We start from the raw sequence: 10,526 nt of genomic DNA on the forward strand, positions 1-10,526 counted from the left end.
GTCTATGAAAGTGCACTGTGTGCATTATCTGTCCTGCAGACCGTTCTCCTTTGTCCACCCCTTTGTAATGGTTATGTAAAACAGATACTTATACAAATCCGAAGTCTTAGGGTTATTTCTACAGATTCTTTTGACTTTATGCATCTTCTGTTTTCCTCATTTTAATAAGTGTTTTTCATCTTAGAAGCAGGCTAATTACTGCTGCATCAAGAAGCAAACTGGGGCCATATCAGGCTTTGACTTCAGTTAAATCAGGGGTCTGCAACCTGCGGCTCTGGAGCCACATGCTGCTCTTTAGCTCCTCTCCAGTGGCTCCCTGTGGATTTTTAAAAAACTTAGTGGATATGAATAACTGTTTTTTGTTTACATTTTCATTTTTATTTATCATTGTTGTAGGTCTATGGTACAACAGTACGATGGAGTATTAGGGCCACATTGAGGAAAAAAAATTAATCTGAAATTTCAAGAGTAAAGTCATAATATCTCGAGAATAAAGTCACAGGTTTACGAGAAAAAAAGTCGTAGTATTATGAGAATGAAGTCGTAATATTATAAAGTAGTAATTGTACATGTTATTTAATTTGTTGTTTTAAGTATGATGCATGAATAAAGTGACATGACGTGCACATATACAGTACATACTACCAGGCTATTAGTTTGACGTAGTTGCATACACATAATGCAATCACACATTTTCTTACAATCTTGAATTAGGCATCTTACTGCTGTATTCCACCATGCAAAGTTATTGTTAGTGGCCCAAGTGGTTACATTTATAGCTCAAAAGTATTTATTGATTTATTAGCCTGAAATGGACTAGACGACATGCTTACTATTGCCTTGCCTAAGACTCTTTGATTTCACAATAGTACACTATTTTATTACATAATCCCGACTGAAAACCAAAGGTTTTTCTCAGTAAGCAAAATCATTGTTTCCACTTCTCCCATGTTGTGCCCGAAGACAAATTGTGTAATCATGTCTGACTGTGTCATTAAACTAAGGTTAACTATGACCTTTAGTTTCCTCACTGAGCGTTCATTGTGAGTTACTCACTTCTGTCTACTGACATATTCTGAAACAACGACAAAGCAGCAGCATATTATTGTTGTCACTGCTGTTTGCTACTGTGTTGAATGATTGTGATCTCTTCCAAAGAATTCATTTTTATGCATCATTGTTGTAGGTCTATGGTACAACAGTACGACGGAGTATAAGGGCCACATTGAGGTAAAAAAAAAAATCTGAAATTTCAAGAATAAAATCATAATATTACGAGAATAAAGTCATAGGTTTACGAGAAAAAAAGTCGTAGTATTATGAGAATTAAGTCGTAATATTATAAGGTAGTAATTTTACGTTTTATTTAATTTTTTTCACATAAAGTTATGACTTTATTCTCGTAATATTACAACTTTTTTTCTCATAAAGTTATGACTTTATTATCGTAATATTCTGAGTTTTTTCTTGTAATATTACGACTTTTTCTTGTAATATTATGACTTTATTCTCGTAATATTATGACTTTTTTTCTTGTAATATTATGACTTTATTCTCGTAATATTATGACTTTTTTCTCGTAATATTATGACTTTATTCTCGTAATATTATGACTTTTTTCTCGTAATATTATGACTTTATTCTCGTAATATTATGACTTTATTCTCGTAATATTATGACTTTTTTCTCGTAATATTATGACTTTATTCTCGTAATATTATGACTTTTTTCTCGTAATATTATGACTTTATTCTCGTAATATTATGACTTTTTTCTCGTAATATTATGACTTTATTCTCGTAATATTATGACTTTATTCTCGTAATATTATGACTTTTTTCTCGTAATATTATGACTTTATTCTCGTAATATTATGACTTTATTCTCGTAATATTATGACTTTATTCTCGTAATATTATGACTTTTTTCTCGTAATATTATGACTTTATTCTCGTAATATTATGACTTTTTTCTCGTAATATTATGACTTTATTCTCGTAATATTATGACTTTATTCTCGTAATATTATGACTTTTTTCTCGTAATATTATGACTTTATTCTCGTAATATTATGACTTTATTCTCGTAATATTATGACTTTATTCTCGTAATATTATGACTTTTTTCTTGTAATGTTATGACTTTTTTCTCGTAATATTATGACTTTATTCTCATAATATTATGACTTTTTTCTTGTAATATTATGACTTTATTCTCGTAATATTATGACTTTTTTCTTGTAATATTGACTTTTTTCTCGTAATATTATGACTTTATTCTCGTAATATTATGACTTTTTTCTTGTAATATTATGACTTTATTCTCGTAATATTATGACTTTTTTCTTGTAATATTATGACTTTTTTCTCGTAATATTATGACTTTACTCTCGTAATATTATGACTTTTTTCTTGTAATATTATGACTTTATTCTTGTAATATTATGACTTTTTTCTTGTAATATTATGACTTTATTCTTGTAATATTATGACTTTTTTCTTGTAATATTATGACTTTATTCTGTAAATCTCAGATGTTTTTCCCCTCAATGTGGCCCTAATACTCCGTAGTAAATTTGCACTTTGGCCCTCATTGCATTAGACTGATATACTATATACTTAGACAATAAACTGTGTTACCTTCATCACAATGTTCAAATGTTTTGTGGCTCCAGACAGATTTTTTTATTTATTTTTTTGCCTAAAATAGGTCTTTTGACAGTAAAGGTTGCTGACCCCTGAGTTAAACCTAACTAACTTTGTATTCTGTCGACCCAGAAATAAGGAAATAGACCAGCATATATAGCCTCCGTTGAAACAACATCACAGTATGCAACTATAACTGAGACCTAGCTACTTTGCCCTAAACACTGTTGGGTAGCTTCACGTTTAGCTAGCATAGTGCTAACGTTACCAGTGCTGCTAAACTGTTAGCAAACTATCTGAAATGTGCTAACACTGAAACTACGTCAGCATATAAAACCTGCACACGTTCATCCCGGTCGCGTTTGTATAAGCAGCTGCATCTCTTTCCATGGGGAGGACTAAAATAATGTTTATAAAGTCATGGTGCAGCATTAGCTAGTTAGCTAACGTTAGCTTCACCACCTCTCTGAACTAAAGTTAAACATGTTATATAGCTGGCTTGACTTCAGCACGCTAGCAAACTAATAGAAACGCTGCTTTCATACCGTTTTTGCCACCAAATGTTCAACTCTCGGAGCTTTTAGTAACTCAATTCATGGAGGAAAAGCTGTTTACTCGTGCTTAGCCTGTGTTATGCTTGGAGGATTATGCTTGCGTGGTTGCCATAGCAACTACGCTCCCTTATACCACATAACACAGCGGTCCTACGCAATGTACGTACGTTATTTACGTAGAATAGCTGCACTGCACACAGCCAGGCAGTAGTGATGGGAATTCCAGCTCTTTTTAGTGAGCCAGATCATTTGGCTCAGCTCACCAAGAAAAGCCGGCTCTTTCGGCTCCCAAACGGCCCCTTAGTTTTACCACTTCTGCCTTTTATAATTAAACCAAATTTAGCGCTGACCTATGATTAGTATGTGTGCACATATATCACTTAAATTATTCAATTTAATTATACCAAACCTTATAATTTCTAGAATACCATAATTTTACATGCTGCTTTGCACCGCAACGCACCTCACCGCACCACACTCCTCTCTCCCTTTCTCTCCTCCTCTCCCTCCTGGGGCCTCATGTATAAAAGACTGCGCAGCTTTCACACTGAAAGATGGCGTACTCACAAAATTGGAAAAGTGCATATGCACAGAAATTTTCACATGTATAAAACCGTGCATACGCCTGTTCCTGCACACCTTTCCTTTATACATCCCACTTGACGTGAAATTGAGCGCAGCTGCACGTGCCACTTGGTCCGCCTTGTCTCCTCCCATTAATAACTATGCAAATGACTATAAACACGCTCCATGCTGTCACTTATTGTCCAAATAACAACGGCAAATCACGCTGGAAAAGGAACAAAAAAGAAGAATTTCACAGAGTGTGAAATTGAAGTGTTTGTTACTGAGGTGGAAGCTAGAAAACATATTTTATTTGATGGTCTTTCATCAGGAATCAGTAACAAACGCAACGTCTCCACAGCAGCTGACCGTGCGCTCCCGAAGGCTCCCGAGGGCTCCCGAAGGCTTCCGAGGGCGCACGATCAGCTGCGCCCCGTGCCTCGACTGCTGAGAGGCGCCGGTCTGGCCGCGTCCTCACTAAATATATACTATACGCTGCGCTGGAGTCACAGAGAGAGATTGTCAATACAATGAAGGATAAAATATATATATGCAACGAATTAAAAAGAATGAATGATGGTGGGATAAGTCATATATTAAAAGATCTTGTTAAATAAATGTTTGTCTCAACTCACCTCGTTGCTTTACATTCTGTGTATCTCATCCAAACGGCGCCGTATAGCTGCTGCATTTGGCTCATTGTTAGGTGTGCCAGGATCCGGTTCATCCATCTGTAGCTCCAGGGGACACAGGCTCACCACGGTGGTTTGCCACATTGTGCAGCACGTGATTTTGTTTTTGGCACGGTGGTTAAGTCATGCCATCTCTAGGAAATTAGTTTAAATGTGTTTTTGTTGTGCCTCTCTGATGTTAAACATTATGCGCAAACTAGTTAAGAAATATGTGGGGTTTTTTTTTGATCCCACATCATAAATAAAGCTCAGTAAGTTGAGTGGAAAAATTATTTTTACACATTTAGCGAGTTTCAGGACTTTGTAGTTTGACACTGCCAGATGACAGAGTTTGGAAGACTGCCCGCACATTCTCACGACTGGTCTAGAGTTTGCGGCACGGTCCGCACATTCTCACGTCACGTTGATTTTTATACATCCCGGCGTGTACGTGAAACACAGCGTACGCAACATTTTAGTACGTACGCACCGTTTATACATGAGGCCCCTGCTCTGTACCTGTAGACCGTCAGCACGCCGCCCCTCCCCGCCACTCCCTGCTTGATGGTATGATCCTTATCTGTCATCACCTGATTGGTCGCACAGACATCATTAACACAACATTCAGTCACAGTCAGTGCATGGAGTGCCCCTGGGGTGGAGAAGATCATCCTATCATTCTGCCTTGAATTATCATTCCCTTACAAGAGCCGGCTCTTTGAACCGGCTCGTTCTCAACCGACACATCACTACCAGGCAGTTTATCTCCACTGGGTCTTTTTGAGAAGCTCAGTGTATTCAAGATAAATTGGCTTTCCTGGCTAGTGAAATTTGACCATGCATGTCATTTGTCATTTTAACAAAGAAAAAAACAACAATTAATTTAATTTCAGAGCAGAGCAGACTCTACCTGCTCAGGACCCAGCCAACATCTGTATGTGGGGCCCATGTGGGCAGTAAATGGGCTGAAAAATGGGCCCTATATGGGACTGTCCGCGGGTTCCATAATGGCCCAATGTCAATTGCCCACAAGGATTCCATGCAGGATTACAATGGGTGTTATGTGGGCCCCAACTGGGCAACATACCCAAGACCCATCTTGGCCCCAGCTTTAAGTTCTATTTGAGAACTACATGGGGACTCCATGGGCTGAAATATGGGTTGTAAGTGGGTTGGTACACAGTTTCCATGTTGGCCCCATGCACTAATTTCACAGTAGTGACCCAACTAGGACCCACATGGGTAGCCCACATGGGGAGCCAATGTGGGACCAACTTAGTTGACCCAAGTGGGCCCCAGATAAGATGCCCATTTTGGGCCCATACCCACTTGGTACCCAGGTACCCCCAGCATAACCCATGTGGGGCCCACATAACCATGTTGGCTGGGGAGACTGAGGTCTTTTGGAGTGCACTGAAGACCTGTTATGACATTGTGGCGGCATCGGCCATTGTTTTATACTTCCTTCTATTTAAATGGTTCATATCGTGTTACACTTTGTTAAGATCTTTTTTACTGTGTAAGCTGATGCTTCTTGTTTTTTCGGCTATCCCCTTTGCTGCTGTACACTGCAAATTTCCCCACTGCGGGACTAATAAAGGAATATCTTATCTTATCTTATCTTGTAAGCATAGCAACCACAGCTCCCATCCAGTCATGGTAGGCCCTATGTGTTTTAAATTTAAAATAGGATGTTTGTATTCTATTTATGAATAAATTGTATATTCATGTTGTCTATAACTTCAATAGGCCTATTTCACAGCAGACATTTTGAATTGTCACAGTTTATATAAAGCACAGGTGATGGTAATAACATAAACAATGGCTCTGTATTATTAACGTGTGCAGTAAATCATGTGACGGTGTACAATCATTCATTTTATTATTTACATCTGTGTTTTTCCCACAGTGACATATTAAAAAGTCTTACTTGAAAAAGGCCTAAAGGAATCATAACAGAATTGAATGTCTCCCATGTAATCATGGTCAGGTTAACCTGTAAGGGGACCCTGGGGGAAAAAAGGACCCCCTAGGTCCCTCTTAACCGTTATCTGTGTGCATTGTGTAGTATTGCAGGGTTACCTGGCCACAGGTGTGCTGTGTGGTAATTTATTTTGAACATTTAAAAATAACTGAAATAATGGTCTTAAAACTAGAATATGACATATGGCCCCTCTTCAAGACAGGGTTTCATTGTCAGATAAGAAGGATCTACCCTGACGCACAGGGATTCCCTCAGTATGTGAATCACTAGTTTCATTTCAATTTTCATCTTGTTTCATTTCTGTCAATGACCATATACGTAGAAGGGAAACTCTGTTGTCACGCCGCATCCTCACATTTACTGCCTGTAATTAAAGCTGTGGAAAATCCGTATGATGCCTTTTATCTTTATTGTGGACCGGTATAGGTTACCAACAACACTGATAATCATATTTCCTCTTGCACATTTCTCAAAACCTGCTATTGCCCCTTGAAATACCCGTTGGTTACAATCCAACTTTGTGTGCAATCCACAATCCCCCAATTTATTATATCAGCAGTATGCTCTACTAGGCCCTAGAGTTTCCCAGACTGACAAACCTTTGCTATATAACAGCAGTGGTGGAAGAAGTACTCAGATCCCTTACTTAAGTAAAAGTAGAAATACCACAATCTAAAAATACTTCATTACAAGTAAAAGCCCTGCATTCAAAATGTAAATAAAAGTACAGGAGTATTACCATCAAAATATACTTAAAGTACCAAAAGTAAAAGTACTCATTATGCAGAAAGGCTCCTTTCAAAGTGTTATATTATTAGAGATTATTATATAATTGTGTTTTTATCGCTAATGAGTACATGTAATGTTGTAGTTCTTCAATGTGTAACCAAGATACTTTGTATACTACGGCGTGGATTAGTAATAGGCTAATAATTTTTTAGAGCTCCTTTCAAAAACAAAAGTACAAAGTGCTTTACAATAAAAAGCATGATAAAAGTAATTAAGATCCAAAACGTAAGATATAATGAGACAAAATCATCTAAATACTTACAACAATATACCATCAGTTAAGAAAAAGCCATTAGATAAAAGTGAGTCTTAAGAAGAGATTTAAAGGAAGATATAGCAGGGGTTTGGCTGCCTGAGATCCTACTAGTGTACTGCATCATATCAAGGATGTCCCAAACAAACATCTGGTGTCAGACCCCACCCAACAGGTCCCTGGCACCAACCTGCCAAGGATACAGTGGTCAACTCTTAATAGATTCAGGTCTGGACATGGCCCCTGCTTGGCCAGCCTTCACAAATGGGGCAGCAGCCCAAGCCCATTGTGTGCCTCTGGAGAGGTGCAAACAATGGAACACATCATTGAAGCTTGCCCGCTCCACAGTCTAAAAGGAGGGTTAGTCACCCTCCATATAGCAGACCAGGAGGCAACTGCATGGCTTAAGGACTTTGCATTTGCTAAATAAATAAACTGCATCATATCAAGTAAGTGTTTGTGAGTTAAATGTAAAAAGTAACAAGTAACCATATGTTTTAAATAGATGTAGTTGAGTAAAAAGTATAATATTTCCCTCTGAGATGTAGTGGATTAGAAGTATAAAGTAGCAGAAAATGGAAATATTTTATAAGTAACGTATGTCAAAAGTGTACTTGAGTAGAAGTATGTAGTTAAATTCCACCACTGCATAACAGTCTTGGTAAAAAAAAAAAAGAGGTAAATCACAATAACACATATTATTTCTGGAGCACAAACACATTTAGAGAGACAAGCAGATAGCTGATAGACAGTATACCACCTGCAGACTTTGCAGCACCATGCTTGTAAAACTATTTTAACAGATACATTTGCTCCAGTAGAGCACTTTTCAGAAAGGCAGTTAGGTTACTGAAGAAAGCTGTTCATAATTAGTGTGAGATTTCTAGTCTTCAGTTTCTATTTCCCCCAGGGAACTAATTTGTTTATGAACTATTTAGGGGCCTTTCCTCCCACACATTGCCCACTGGCCAACACATTCCTGTACACCATGAGGCTGTAACGGAGCCCACGGGAGTTAACTTCTATAGGTTATACAGAAGATCTTCTGTTATGCTTTGTCATCTGTTAAAATAAATATGCAAGCTGTTATACAGTATATATATTCTATAAATAATGTAACTTTCATTGGACATGAATATATTTACTGGTAACATTTGCAATCTAATAATGCAAAAGGACACCAGATATATAGTAGTATACTAAGTGTGTTTGGACAGGCCAAAATGAAATAATAGGGGTGAGTCAAGGGAAAGTGAGTGGGAGGCTCTACTTTCTGGGTACTTTTGTCAAATTTTTCAGGGATACACATGGAAAATCCCTCGTATTCCTTGTTTGCTGTGTGTTCCCTAAATTCTTCTGCTCTGACTAAATTCAGGAGTGACAGTTTTACAGTGCTAGCATTCCTCTCCCCCACACACCCCCCAAATTTGCCACAACCTTTGATTCATGCTGTTCATGGGCGTGTGTGTCATTAACTGCTTGTCCCCATCAGAAACCATTGACCTATTCAGGGCATTCCCACCAAGGTGGGATAAACCTATTCCCAAATGTGGCTACCGGCTACGGATGTATAATCATGAAACTCTCGGTTTATTTCTAAACACTTTCGTTACTTCATTGGAAAAAGTATCACAAGGTCAGTGAAAGCTGTAAAGGAGAACTTACAAGGCGCTATGAAAAGACTAGAGAAGAGAGGAAGAGCAAAGAGAACCTCACTGAGCTAACACTGGGTGACACAAACATGCATCGTGGATAAGAGAGGCTTTATTATGTAAATCTTTATTCCTCAAATATAAAAGAAGTTATTAAATTAAATATTAAAATCAAAGTTAATACATTAGAGACTCAGGTCAGTGCAGTTAGGAACCTTAATGCAAATGATTCACTTTTTGAATGGCGATTAACAGGAATAAAGTGGGTAATTAAAATGGATAATTACAGTACATTTGTGATTAGCCGAAGTGCTATAAAAAAGTGATTGAAAAACAGAAGTGAAAAGATGTTTTACTGAATGTGACGAAAGAACAAAGAACAAAACCTGAATGTGAAACACTCTGCGGTTAGCTGCCGAAGTGTTACGGCAAACCAGCTGTGGGAGTAAACTGTCACCACCAGTATCTAAGACAAGCCTCTTGTGTCAGTGAATCTGATGAGAGGCGTCTGAGATATTGTGTGACATATGGACGTTTAAGCACACTTTGTAGCTATTTCCTTGATAGACCAACCACTACAAAGTGGAAGATGACAGGTAATCACTTAGTGGCCCAAGTGGTTACATTTACAACTCAAAAATATTTATTGATTTACTGCCCTGAAATGGACTAGACGGCATGCTTACTATTGTCTTTCCTAAGACGCTCTGCTTTCACAATAGAGCATTATTTTATCACATAATCCCGACTGAAAACCAAAGGTTTTTCTCAGTAAAGCATTCATTGTGAGTGACTCAGTTCTGTCTATTCTGTTCTGTATTCCGAAAAAACATCACGTCAAAAAAACAAACAAAGCAGCAGCAGCATATTATGGATGTCACTGCTGTTTTCTGCCGTATTGAATGATTGTGATCTCTTCCAAAGAATTCACACCACATGGTCAAGTGAGGCTGAGCTGGTGAGCAGACAGGGAAGTTCATCAAGCTTCCTGATGTCTTCTGTGACTTCACCATAAACGCAGTGAACGCACACACGTACATACACACACAACCCTCACACCAACACAGTTCTAATCTCAGCAAAACAAACATTAGTTACATACAATATTACATTTGCTACTACTGGCCTTTTCCTAAAACAGATATGACATGTCACAGACAAATAATCAAATGAAATAAAGTATACTTAAGTATACTTGGCTTATATTGACAAGTATACAGAAAAGTCTAAGTATATTTGGGCAATAGGCCTATATTGTACTTAATCTTTTGAAAAGTATAATTAAGTATTCTATACAAGTATAAAACTAGTAAACTATCAGTATGCTTATAGTATAGTTACAAAATAAAACTTAGGTGTAAACTAGTTGTGTACTTAATGTTTATTATTCTTACACCTAAAGTATATTTAAAAG

At 37.4% G+C, this 10,526-nt stretch overlaps 1 protein-coding gene across 8 annotated transcripts in view; it reads right to left on the reverse strand.

Annotated features, from left to right (window-relative positions):
• The window catches only part of LOC119491356 (cytoplasmic dynein 2 heavy chain 1), a 137,237-nt gene extending 133,920 nt beyond the window's left edge, over nucleotides 1–3,317 (reverse strand). For all 8 annotated transcript variants that reach the window (XR_005207593.1, XM_037775282.1, XM_037775286.1 and 5 more), the window contains exon 1: nucleotides 3,191–3,317. The gene's annotated coding sequence lies outside the window, so the exon portion shown is untranslated. The remainder of the gene's footprint in view (nucleotides 1–3,190) is intronic.
• Between the last annotated feature and the right edge of the window lie 7,209 nt (nucleotides 3,318–10,526).

Source organism: Sebastes umbrosus, chromosome 7 (assembly GCF_015220745.1).
Source record: "Sebastes umbrosus isolate fSebUmb1 chromosome 7, fSebUmb1.pri, whole genome shotgun sequence".
Lineage (NCBI taxonomy): Eukaryota > Metazoa > Chordata > Actinopteri > Perciformes > Sebastidae > Sebastes > Sebastes umbrosus.